At 49.9% G+C, this 13,697-nt stretch overlaps 1 protein-coding gene across 1 annotated transcript in view; it reads left to right on the top strand.

The window, feature by feature from the left end:
- The first annotated feature begins 4,438 nt into the window (after positions 1-4,438).
- The window catches only part of RASGEF1C (RasGEF domain family member 1C), a 73,466-nt gene continuing 64,207 nt past the window's right edge, over positions 4,439-13,697 (top strand). Inside the window, exon 1 of the mRNA XM_084763305.1 lies at positions 4,439-4,555. The gene's annotated coding sequence lies outside the window, so the exon portion shown is untranslated. The remainder of the gene's footprint in view (positions 4,556-13,697) is intronic.

Raw genomic sequence — 13,697 nt, 5'->3', positions numbered from 1 at the left:
TGCATCTGGCAGAACATTATAGTGCAGTAGCATCCTCACCTTGTGGCAGACAGACGGACAGACAATGGATACTGATAGACAGGTGGATAGACAGACAAATAGATGGGGGGACCTTTAGGGACCAGACTGGGATTCTACCATAGCTTTCAAGGTGAGAGTGCTTGAATTATTTTTAATGCACAAACCCCTTTAGCAATCTTACTTTCTTCGTTCTCAACTTTAAACATGGGTCTTTGTGTGGCTAGATGCCACACTTTCCACCTTTCTTTATCACTTGCTTTTTAAATTTTCTCTTCTTTAATATTTATTTCTTTTTGAGACAAGGTTTCTCTATGTAGCCTTGGCTGTCCTGGACTCGCTTTGTAGACCAGGCTGGCCTTGAACTCACAGCGATTCACCTGCCTCTAGTGCTGGGATTACAGGTGTGCACCACGTTGCCTGGCATCTTTATTTTATTTTATTTTATTTTTGATACAAAGTCTCTCTATGTACCCCTGACTACCCTGGAACTTACTGTGAAGACTAGGCTAGCTTTGAACTCACAGAGATCCTCCTGTCTCTACCTCTTGGATGCTAGTATTAAAGGTGTGCCCCATCATGTCTGGCTAAGATGCATATTTTCAAATCTCTTTTTACTGCTGATTCTCACTGTGAATCTGGCCAAACGCAGCTAGTAATGTCCATGCCACCGTGTGTGTATGTGCTGTGTTCACATTTCCTATGGCAAGCCAGACTTGGCTCCACAGTCTTCTCAGCTTTTCAGGCTGCTGAGGCAGGAGGATTCCTGGGCTACCAAACAAGTTCAAGGCTAGCCTGGGAAAGTTAGTGATAATAATATATAATAATTATATATACAATGATATATAATAGTGATAACAATAATGGGGAAAAAGGATTGTGGATACATTTCAGTGGTAGGGTACTTACTTAGTATGTACAAGGTTCAATTTTCAGTGTCTCCAAAAGAAAAAGGAGAAAGAAAGAAAGGAGGAGGGAAGAGGGAAGAAGGGGGAGAGAGAGAGAGAGAGAGAGAGAGAGAGAGAGAGAGAGAGAGAGAGATTTGTCTTGTTAACGTTAAGCTGTCTCCCATAAAGTCCCAGGATGTAGAAATAGACGAGGTCTTCGCCAGACTGCAGCATGAGCGGCCTTGGTCCAGTTCCCAGCACTGTGCTCCTGCCTCAGAGGCAGTCCTCACTGTCTCCATCCCCCCTGGAGTCCTCCTGATCTCCCAACTTCCCACCCAAATTACCCGTTCCAATGAGCATACAATACTTTAGAACTTCTCTAGCCTGCTTTTCCGAAGCCTTCAAATACCACCACCACCACCACCACCACCAAAACCACTTCCAAAGGCCTCAAGACCACGCCATGGGAATTAGCTACAGCAAACACTTTTCTTAGTGTACATTCTCATTATCACGAACAAAGAACTGCCAACAACAAGAGAAAAGGGATTACTCATTTCAGTTCGTGGTTTCCGAAGCCTCAGGCCACGGTCACTTTGTCCCATGTCCTTGGACAGAGCACCATCATGGCTGCAGTATGTGAGGAGGAACTTCGCCTCACAGCAGGCAGAGGGAGGGGACCAGAATAACCTCCTCAGTGAAGGAACTCCTCAGTGATCTGTACCCTCCCACTGGGTCCTACCTTCCCTGATGCCGCAGCCTCCAAAGCAGCATCTGTAGCTGGGGACTAAGAGTCCGGCAAAATGGGAAGCATTTCCACAGTCAAGCCCTAGTAAGAGGCAGTCAGCCTTGCTCCTCACAAGGCAGCAGGGCTTCATGTGGAAGCATGGGCCCCCACCCCACCCCCACCCCCGATGTCTAGCACTCAGAGGTTACAGCACCTCTGTGCTTCTGTTTTTTCTTACAACCATAGATGTGCAAATAGCCATGGCCCAGCAGGGACCCGGGGGCTTCTCTGACCCTGCAGGACAACCTCGGGCATGCAGCACAAACTGTATAAAGGTGCTGCCTGTGGCTTTTGTGTGGTAGAGGAGGGAGGTGACTGGGTTTGATGTGGGACCCACAAGAATCTGAGTGTTCCAGTAGGTACTTTGTAACAGGCACGTTTTGTGCCCTCTGTAATCTCAACCATCTGCAGGCAGCCTAGCTCCCACAGCCTCTCCTGGAAGGCAGGCTTTAGTTAGCCATGAGGGTCACCATCCTAACAATGCATCCTTTTATGAAGCTGTCCCTCCCTCCCTGCTCCAGCCCTGGCTCCCTGGACTCTCCTTCCACCTCAGCAACCTTCAGCCTTATCTCTGGCTCCTTGCCGGGGTCCCATCTGTGATACATCCTTTATTTAGCGGCCAGCCTCATGATGGTGCTGGGAACCCATCACACCTACATCCAGATCCACACTTACTCCACACGCGTATCACACGTGCATGCACCTGGTGCTACACATGCCACCCATAGAACATACATGCAGATGTGCCACGTACTGCATACATATCACACGCGTGGGTTCTGCATGCATGTGTACCACATAGAACACCACTCCACCATGAACCACATACTGCATACACTTACCACGTGCATGCTCATACTGTACCTATAGATACATACTGGCTTCCTCTTTTTTCCCCCTTTCTCCACAATCTTCACCCAGACTCTCTCTCTCTCTCTCTCTCTCTCTCTCTCTCTCTCTCTCTCTCACACACACACACACACACACACACACACATACACACACACACACACCTCCTTGAGGCTGACTGTACAGTGGCTTTCTCCTAGTGCTCTGCCCTTGTAGTAACTTTGGAGGGCTTTCACCAGACTCACAAATGGACAGTTTATGGGTTCTGTTAATAAAATATATTGGCTGGAGTCCAAAGTTCTGTCCTTTTTGTTCTTGCATTTTATTGGTGATCCTGTTTGGCCACCTTGCGGCTTGTCAGGCTCTTTCCTGAGTCACCTGATGCATCTCTAACAAGCCTGAGGAAGATATGCTGTCCAAGGGGGGCTCCTTCTTTGACTCCCCAAGACCCAACCCCAGATGCACTCACTAGCCTATCGACCTTCTGGAATCTCCACATACCTTTGCCTACACAGTCTCACAGTCTGCTGGGAAAAGGGCTCCTTAGCAATCCTTACAACCACCCCATGGGAAACTCCCCTCCCATCCCCCCAACCTGGAAGCCCCCACTCCTCTCATGGTCTCCTGCCCTGGATCACCAACCCCTGTGGCGTTTCCCTTGGAAAGAGCCCGCCCCCCACCTTGGATCTGCCCCATTCACTGACCCTGTCTAAGGTCATTGCTTTTCACTTCTCTGCCTGGCCGCTCCTCACTGGCTCCTGCCGCCTGCTTCTCCCTCCCATCCCGTCTCAGTGACCACCCCGTGGTCCAGACCCCTGTGCATGGGAGATGCCATGTGGATAACCAAAGCATGGTGCTCCTTAGGAGTCAGGGCCAGTACAGTGGGGGATGCGCCATCACTTCCTGCTGGGAAGGAAGGCTTTGGGCAGAGCTAGGGTTAAAAACTTGTGCCTTGGGCCACACTCGAGGACACGATCCAGCTCTGCACCCTATTCAGGAGGTTATTCTATCCCTTCCATCTTGGCTCCCAGCGTTCTCCCTGCTAAAGATTCAAAGCCTGTGATTTAACAATTGCAGGAATCAACAGTTTGACTTTTTTACGTTCTAACAACCAATAAACTCTGCTTGAGTGAACTGGGTTGGGTTTCTGCCACGGTTCATCAGGAGGTCCTTACCGAAGCAGAAGACAGATCTGACTTCAACAGTGAGACAGATACACCTGGATGGAGCCAGAGAAGGTCGCCAGGTCTGGCGTAGGCTCCTTTTCCCTTAAAATTGTCGTGACCCCTCTCCCTTTACCTTTCTAGCACCCCAGTGCCTCCAGCGCCATGAAATAAGGCTGATTCTCTGAGAAGTCCCTCACCATAGGGAGGAGGGTGTATGCAGTCTTCGCCACCCTTTTGATACCCGCCAGGTGCCTATAAGGCTCGAGGACACAGACCACCCAAAGTTCAGTGGCTGTTGTAGGAAAGCCTAGGTGAAAGGCCAGGACTCAGCCTTGAGGCAAGTGTGACCTGGATTTCAGGTTGCTAGAGGCTGCTCCAGGGAAGAGGTCTGGCCAGAGGGCAGTTTGAGTGCAGAGGACTCAGGGACCAGGCTGCGAGCGGCACCGTAGGGGCAGTTGTAGTACTCGGGATTTCCTCCAAAGGAGGAGAGGCGAGCCACATTGGGGGTCCCGAGGGCATGCCTGGACGTTCGGCTTTGGCCCCGAGAGCTGGGAGCAGAGGAGAGAGGCTTGTTGTACAAGGCAGCAAGCTGAGCCCACCGGGAGAGCAGCGGGCAGCGCTGCGTGGCTCGGACTCGGGCGGCTCCACCCGCGCTTCCCCATGCGGCCGCGAGGGGGCACCGCGCTGCTCTGGCCGGCCAGCCAGGCGCACGGGCGGGCTGCGCGCGGGATCGCGGAGGGCTGCGGGCGGGCGGGCAGGCAGCGCCCGGTCCACGGTGAGGCGGCTGCGGTGGGCGCGGCGGGCGCTGCCGATGGGCCGGACCCGGGCTGCCGGAGCGCCGGGAGCCGGTGAGTGACGCGCGGTCGGGCGGGACACCTGCGCTGCGGACAAGGGCGTGCGGGGCGCGGCGAGGTCCGCTCGTGGGGCGCGGCAGCGGTGTGGGCGGGGACGGCGGATCGGGCCGCGGGCGGGCACGCGCGGGGCTGACCCGGGGCAAGGTGCGCGCCGGCGACAGTGAGCGTGACCAGAGCCGCGGCGAGCCTGGCGGGGAGGTGGACCGCGCGGGGCCGAACCTCGCGGGGGCATCCCCACTCCCAGCCATCTCCTGACGGTGCAGGGTGGGCGCGGGTCCCGGGGTGGAGGTGCCCCGCAGCGGCTGGAGGCCCAGCGAAAGGCACGCCCCCCAGCCGCTAGCGGGAGACCACCTCCCTGCACCCGCTAGTGGCAGGAAAGCCAGCCTGGGCCCAGAGTCTCCTCCCACATGGGCCTCAGTTTCCCTGCCTATGAAACGGGCACAACAAGGTTGACCTGTGATATGCATGTGAAGGGCCTTGGCCTTGTGGGAATCAGAGGACCAGTGTGCCCATGAGGGGCTGTAGGGTGGCAGCATCTGCTGGGACTCCGGGTGTGTCCCTCAAGCAGTGGCAGGGGTGGGGTGGGGGGCAGGCTCAAAGATGGAGACAGAGGAGCCCTGGAGAGAGGTGGGTGCTCTCAACGCTGCTGTCTGCCCAGCAGCTTAGGTGGTGGGGTGGTGGGTTCCCCTGTACCCTAGCTGCCTCCTGCGGCTGTAAGACAGGTAAGAGAGTCCGAGAAGGCTCCTGGGAAGACCCACCTGATGGCCAGGGCTGTGTTTCCACTTCACAGTCAAGTAAACAGACCCAGGGAGATGATAGGACTTGTTTTGTCTCAGGGCCATGAGGTGACAGAGGCAAGGTTCCAGGTTCCAAGCCTAGTACCTTGCCAGGTGCCCTGGAAATGCACCTACTGTGTGCCCTGAGCGCTGCTCCTACACTGGTGTGAGAGGGCATACCACAGTACAGACGTTTTCAGAAAAACATCTCTAGTAAGAGGGTTACCCCTAAAACAGAGTAGTGAACTGGAGATTGACAGGTTGGGGGGCAGAGCCTAGTCCTGGCCAGAGAAGGTGTCTGTCGCTGGCTAGAGACCTCTGTGCAGTGAATGAAGAGTCTACGGGAAAGGGCTGAACAGGTGCAACATCCCTGGGGCGGTACAGGTCATGGATGGGAAGGGCTTGGAACCAGATAAGTCAGCGGAACCGGGGCTTGAATGTTCGTCTGGGTGCCTCAGAGGTTTGGGAAGGAAAAGGCTTAATGGTGGCTGAATGGCTTATTGGTGCAGGGGGCAGAGAGCAAGCAGGGCCGGAGTGGCCAGGCAGAGAGAACAGAGACTGGCCTAAGAGGTCAGGGGAATAAGAGCTATTCGAGAGGCTGCGGGTTGTGCCGCCCAACCGCCCACCGCTGGCGGGACAGCCACTCAAAGGCCTTCTTCCTAGCAAAACTGGAGGCTGATAGCGAGTTGAGGAGCTCAGGCGCTAAGGGAGCCTGGTTTTTCGTTCAAGTGTTATCCCACTCCGTTCCAGGAGGGGGCGCGTGAGTGTGGGCGGGGTTACTGAGGTCCAGTGAGACACTGGGTGCTTGGGCTAGGCCCAACTTCTGGAACCTTCTGACTTGTCATTATGTGTCGCTGAGAGCTGGTCTAGCACTCACTCATATTTGTACTTGGACCAAACCTAGAGTCCGCCATTTCCCAAAGAGGTCTCTGTTCCCTTAAGTGGAAATTGCAGGGCCTAGAAACTATCGGTTAGGTGTGCCCGTGGCTACCCTGGTGTTATCGAGTCTAGATTTCGCCGGCTAGAAATTAATATTCCGCCACGGTGAGAACCTGATTCCCAAATTGTCTGTATATTTAATCGTTTGCTAAACCCTAGAACACACACAGATCGTTTTAGACTTAAATGTGTAAACTGCTACCAACCCAAACTGTTAGGTTAAGTTTCAGATGTCCGTGAGTGTGCACCCAGGGTCTTTTTCAGTATGATATAGTATTGGTTTTGTGCGTTTCTACTAGTGTTCAGCCTGTTTTTGCACATCCTTGGACTTCATGATGCAATTTAATTTTTGAATGTGTAAAATATTTTAATGGCTCAGAGGTCACAACTATATAAAGCTATATTTAGAAGTTATTTAGAAGTACAGTTCCGTCCCTGTGTCTTTGCCCCTGTTCCCTGCCAGTGGTAACCATTGGAAATACTTCCTAGATTACCCGTCCATGTGTCTTTTTAACAAACAAGCCATTTATACAGTGTATTAGTATATGTTGTATCCCCTTTGTACTGTGATAAAAATCCCTCCTAAAAATCAATTCTCACTGTCTGTAGAGACCGTTCTAGTTCTTTTTCCCTACTACACACTACTCCACCATGTGGCCGTATGCTATTTGTGTTCTGTGGGTGGACCTTTGATTTTTATTCCAGGCTCTTGATTTTTTTCCCCTTAGTCTTTTTGAAAGATTTCTTTTATATATATGTGTTGCATGCATGTGTCTGTGTGAGTGGATGTGCTTGTGTGGAGGCCAAAAGATGGTGTTGGATCCCTTGAAGTTACAGACATTTATGAGCTGGTATTTATCTTTAATTAATTAAAGTATTTGTTTCTTTTATTTATCTTTATCTAAAGGGAAGAAAAAAAATGTAACCAGGACCGTCATACAGGGGAGAACAGTTGAACAAAAAGTCTCCCCTCACTGTGTATCCCATTGCTGCCGCTTTATTTCAAAGGTTTCCTAGCTATTCCATAGTGTTGATGATATTTGGAGTTGAGTGGTTTTGGTGTGTACATGAGTGTGTATGTGTTCCTGTGAGCAAGGTGCACAAGTGTATGTGGGTGTGTAGGCCAAAGCACAACCTCAGTTGTCATTCTTCAGGTACCCTCCATCTTATTGTTTTGGAGACAAGCCTGGGTCTTGCTAACTAAGCCAGGCTGTCTGGCCAGCAAGCCCCAAGCATCTGCCTTGTCCCTGCCTCCCTAGTACTGGGATGAAAGGCACGTGCCATCAAGTATGCCTGTAATCCCAGCACCCCAGAGGCAGAGGCAGGCGGATCGCTGTGAGTTCAGGGCCAGCGTGGTCTACAAAGTGAGTCCAGGACAGCCAAGGCTACACAGAGAAAGCCTGTCTGGGGGGGGGGGGGGTAGGCGGGGAGCAGGGGAGAGTGATCCCGCATGCCATTGTGCTGGGCTTTAAAAAATGAGTTGCAAGGATCAAACTCGGGTCTTTGTGCTTACAATGTCAACACACCACAGCTTAGTTTTCTTCTCGGCTACATGTCTATCTTAGCTTCTGGAAAACTGACATCTTTATGCAGTTGAGTCATAGACGGTTTTCTGTCTCAAGGCCACTTCCAATGGTGAAGCTGCCCTTGAACAGGGTTTTTTTATGTTTCTTTATTCAGGAGAATGTCACCTGGCTTGTTGTCGTTATAAATATTTCTTCTTTCCATTGTATCTCCTAACTGGTGATTCTCTCTGCACTTGTTATGCCTTTCTGCTGTAATTGATTTCTCTGCCTGTCTTGTGATTGTAGATTGTGATTTGTAGACAGCTTGGGTGTGCTGTCATCTACAAATTCAACAGCCTCCCTTTTCTCTACTAATTTTTAGGTTTTTACTGCTTTCATCTAATTAAGTTAGCCACATGCTTTCAGTTGGGCCTGGAGGGACAGCTCAGCAGTTAGGAGCGTCTCGCTCTTCTAGAGTTCAGTTCCCAGCACCCACAGCAAGTGGCTCACAACACCTCTAATTCCAGCTCCAAGGGATCCAGTGCCCTCTTCTGCCCTGTGCGATCACCTGTGCTCATGAGGCATATCCACAAGCAGAAACATAAACAATAAGTCCCGCCCCCCCCCCCCAATTCAGTATTAAATCTTGTATGCCACGGGCATCTTTAGCTTGTTTAAGGCTGGTGAAGATGCAGGCTTTAGGAGAGGTGGGGAGGGAGATAGGAAGGAAATGTCTTAGTTCGTGTTCTGCATCTGGGACAGAATGCCAAACCCCGAGTGAACTGCAAACAGGAGCCGTGCATTTGGTTCATGGTCTGAAGGCTGGGAGTCCACAATTAAGGGACTACATGTGTGAGAGCCATTGTGCCTGGCCATCCCAGGGCAGAAGGAGGAAAGATAAGAAAGAGGGAGAGAGAGAAGTTGACTTTTCTAGTGACTCACTCTAGAGCTACCTAACCCGTCCCACAAGCATGACAGACAGCTCATTCATAAGGGCTGAACACTCATGTTTGTTTGATTGTTTGTTTGTGTTCCTACCTCATTTTTGTTTTAAAGATAGGGTCTCACTGTGTAGCCCTGGTTGGCCTGGAACTCAGTAGGTAGAGCAGACTGGCCTCAGAGTCAGAGGCCTCCCTGCTCTGCCTCCCACATGCTGGGATTAAAGATCTGTGCCATCATGCTGAGCCCCTGGGTCCTACCTCTACACACAGCAGGCAGTATACACTCCCCTAAAGCCTGCGTCGTCACTAGCCTTAGAACAAGCTAAAGATGCCCATGGCATCCAAGATTCAATACTGAACTGGGGGAGGGGGGTATTTACCTATTGTTTATGTGTCTGTATGTGCATATGCCACACAAGTACAGGCCATACAGGCCACTGTGACACATGGCCTCTGTGTTACGGAGTATCATTTATTCATTCCTGTTTTTATCAGAAATGTGTTTGTATCGAAACATGTGTATTCACGTAGCAGTTATTTCTCCTGGCCACTTCTGGGACAGTGAGTCGTATTAGGGGTAGATACGCCTGAGTCTTAGCCCTCAGCCATCCATGCATCTCTGAAACCAATCCATGTGGCCATGATGCATTCCGACTCAATGTGGTCGTATTGGTTAGTGACTGCTGTGTCACAACTTGTCAGCGGCGGTTGGATTAAAGCAGCATATGCTCGTTATCACTCAGAGCTGGTCCTGGCCAGAATGGAGCCCTGTGACCTGCTCACCTCTCATTAGGCCCCTTTGTGGATCCCCTGGAGTAGGAGTTATAGACCATTGTGAGTGGCCATGCGTAAAATAAATAAATAAACTTATTTTATTTATTGAGCTGGGAATTGTACCCAGGTCCTCTGGAAGAGCAGCCAGTGCTCTTAACCGCTGAGCCATCTCTCCAACCCAGGCCTCTCCTTTTAACACTGCTGCATTGGGGATGAAATCAACACACAGACTTTGGAGGACATCTTCAACCCTCCGTGGTCACCCGCAGTTTCCAGGGGCCACCTCTGATTCCTTGTCATGTGGGAGCCTTCACCATGACCACTTCCACTAAGTCAGTGAGCAAAGATCACAGGGCAACATCCCAACAGAGCAAAGCATAATTTGGCAAACGGTGACATCATATAATCATGGACACAATTCCCTATCACCTGATGTGGTTTACCAGGTAGCGGAAAGTGAAAGTTCCTACCTACTCTCCAGGGCTGGAAGAAGAGGGATGCTGTGTGGGTGCCATGGAGATGGGCCGCTGTCGTGTTGGATTTCAGGGTGCTAACATCTGTGTTACCTAGAGGGCCTCGTGTCGTCCCTTGCTTGGACGAAGCTTAGCTTGTGACCAGTTCTTTAAGAAGAGTGCATGAAGTCGGGCGTGGTGGCTCACGCCTTTAATCCCAGCACTCGGGAGGCAGAGGCAGGTGGATCACTGTGAGTTCGAGGCCAGCCTGGTCTACAAAGTGAGTCCAGGACAGTCAAGGCTACACAGAGAAACCCTGTCTGGGGGTGGGGTGGGGGAGAAGAGCGTATGACCAGTGAGCGCTTCTGGTTTTGATCTTTCTCTGCCCCTGATTCTTTGAAGGACTGATTGGCTGATTGTAAATTACTAGAATTTCTTCCTAAACTCAGTAAGATGTTGCTATGGGGACTTGGAGACATCACCAGCCTCAGTACTTGGGAAAACTTCATAAAGAATGATGTACTCAAGCTGGGCATGGTGGCATGCGCCTTTAGTCCCAGCACTCAAGCTGGGCATGGTGGCACGCGCCTTTAGTCCCAGCATTCAAGCTGGGCATGGTGGCACGCGCCTTTAGTCCCAGCATTCAAGCTGGGCATGGTGGCACGCGCCTTTAGTCCCAGTGCTCAGGGCTGCAGAGGCAGTTGGGTTGTGATTTGGAGGCCAGCCCGGTCTGCAAGGCAAGTCCAGGCTACACAGAGGAAATCCTGACTAAAAAAAAAAAAGTTTACGGAGTCTACATCTACCTTAAAAAAAAAAATTTCCAGTCTTACTGCTTGGTATTTATTTTTATTGAGTGAGTCGAGAGTGTTACTGGAATAAGTGTGCCACTTGAAAGCCAATATTCAAGAGACACGCATTAGTACGATAGAATCAGGCATATCCAAAGCATTTCCTAAAGAAAACAGAAAGCTGCTTCCCCAGAATTGCATCCAGATCCATGTGGTCCAAGGGTGCAGCAGTGTCACCATTCCTCATGCTGTGACCCTTTACTGCAGCTCCTCATGCTGTGGTGACCCCCAACCATAGCATTATTTCATTGCTACTTCATAGCTGCAATTTTGCTGCTGTTATGAATAATAATATAAATATATGAACTGCAGGATATCTGGCACGTGACCCCAAAATGGTTACAACCCACAGGTCAAGAACTGCTGTTTTCTAGGGGAGAGAAAGATGGCTTCAGGGGGTCTTTGTCTTCTTTTTCGTTTTGTTTTCCGAGACAAGGTTTCTCTGTGTAGCCTTAGTTGTCTGGAACTCACTTTGTAGACTAGGCTGGCCTCGAACTCAGAGAATCACCTGCCTCTGCAATTCCGGTGCTGGGATTAAAGGCGTGTGCCACCACCTCTCAGTGAAGGAGAGAGAAACCTGTTTTTGTTATGATCCCAAGTGTGGGATCCGAACGGTCTTGTGAGAACAGGTGAGGTTAATCCACTAAAAGACAAACCACCTAGTGCGGGAGCTTGATTGTTGCCAACTGTAAAGATCCCGTGAACAGACTCTGGGAGGAGATATATAAATGAGCCCAGAACTGGAGGTGGGGCCTTTGGAGATTTGGGATAGTTTTGGCTGCTCATCTCTGCACTTCGAGACGCTCCTAGAGAGAACCGCTCGAGGGAAGGTTTTGGGGCTCCTGGCTCCTGCTGAGTTTCCAGGGCCTGGTTACTCCAGGTCCAGCAGAAGAAATCCTGCTGATCACGCCAGGAGAATCATTCCTTGGAACTGTTATCCTTACAGGTTTGTTATTCTTTAATCCTCTCTTCCTAATGTTTCGGTTAGTCGGGTTATACGTGACGTACGCTCGGTTAATAAGTTCGTAATAAAATATATTGGTTAAGGAAATTGAGCCAACATCCCAGTCTTTGTCACCCTTTTTTAAAAAAGTATTTTATTTAATTTTAATTTATGTCCGTTCGTGTGTGAATGTCAGATCTTGGAGTTACAGACGGTTGTGAGCTGCCATGTGGGTGCTGGGAATTGAACCCCGGGTCCTCTTGGAAGAGCAGGCAGTGCTCTTAACCACTGAGCCATCTCTTCAGCCCCTTTGTCACCTCTTTTATCCTCCTCCTTCTTCTTGGGCACATTAGCTCCAGCTGTACTTTATTTGTGTTGCCACATCTGAGGGCTGGTGCGCAGGGCAGCAGGTACTCTAGGTTCTGTGAATCTGATAAAAGACTGTCAGCATCATAACCATGTAAACGGGGCTTCTTTATATGATTTAAAATGCCAAAGCTGCAGTGAGGGCAGACACCCCAAAAGAATTAAGGGGAAGTGTGAGAAGTTAACTGCTAAGAACTCTCAGACACCTTCCTCTCCACCCTGAGTCCACCACTTGAAGCCAGCACTGCTCCGATCAGCACTCTATCAGTCTCTCTCCTGCTCAGGATCAGTACTTTCTGCACCCAGCGGTTGTTGTGTGATTCACAATGGTGTGCATCTGGGAACATGGGTACTCTCGAGTGTCTAAGGTAAACTCCTTCTTATTATGCCTTAATTAGGTTGACGTATTCTAGGAAAGGCGCCATGGTTCTGGAGAGACTAAGGAGGGTTGGTGAGACGTAGGAGGTTGGGCTGGCCATGGAGAGCGTTTCCTGGCCTTTCCATTATAGATTTGGAGGGAACTCCATCAGTGTCAGCCTCCAGCCAACAGCATCTGGCTATATGTTTGGTGCTGATGCTGGGTCTCGGGAAGCCTGAGTGATGCAGGGGAGTGTTTACAGTTCACTGTTGCTTTGCAGTAGAGAGTGTTTATTGAGTGCCTACTCCCTGCTATGCACTGTGCAGGGTGCCAGGTCCTTGTGAGCATTGTTTTATGAGAAATGGACATGCGTAAAGGTGGAAAAAATGGTAGAGAAATCCTCTTTGGGAAAGGTTAATGAAATTGGTCAACTCTTAGCAAGACTGACGAGAGAGAGAGAGAGAGAGAGAGAGAGAGAGAGAGAGAGAGAGAGAGAGAGACAAGGGCAGGAGTGAGAAAGAACACATCACCAGTGTCAGGAATAAATATGGGAGATATCATTGCTAATTACATACACACACATACACCTACCTACCTACACACACACACACACACACACACACACACACACACACACGAGGAAAGGATAGCAAGTTGTTTTTAGAAGTATACCAAGACTTTGATACTTTAGTTAGAATAGACAAATGCTTTGAAAGTTGCAGCTTATCAAAAATAACATAAGAAAGAGAAAACCTGCACAATGCTATTTTATTAAAGAAATTGAACTTATAATTACATTTTTTTCCTAGACAGAAAATATCAGGCCCAGGAGCCTTCCTTCTACAGTGAATCCTATCAAATATTTAAGAAATTCTATCAGTAAAAATCAGTATGTCTGGCAATTTGAATACTAGTAAGGATGTGGGTGACCAAAACCCTTAGCGTCTTTGAGTAGGGGTGCGAAACCACTTAGTGAAATTGGTTCTTGCTGCATTTACTTGCAAGGCAGTGCTCCTGCCCCCACGGCATCTGTCCATAGGAGAATTATGAGTGTGAGTTACAATACCTGGCTCACCACAGCAACAACCGGAAGCAATGCAATTGCACATGCGTCGTGTTAGATTACAAAGTAGTGCATAGAGGGTGACACCATTTTTTTGTAAAATGGAAAAGCCAGCTATACAATGTACTGTTCAGGGATGCCTACTTCTGAGAGAAAATGTTTTGATGGATG

The sequence above is a fragment of the Acomys minous genome (genome assembly GCF_964271855.1).
Source record: "Acomys minous genome assembly, chromosome: 16".
NCBI lineage: Eukaryota > Metazoa > Chordata > Mammalia > Rodentia > Muridae > Acomys > Acomys minous.
The sequence above is the reverse complement of the archived record's forward strand: the minus strand, read 5'-3'. Positions and strand labels throughout refer to the sequence as shown.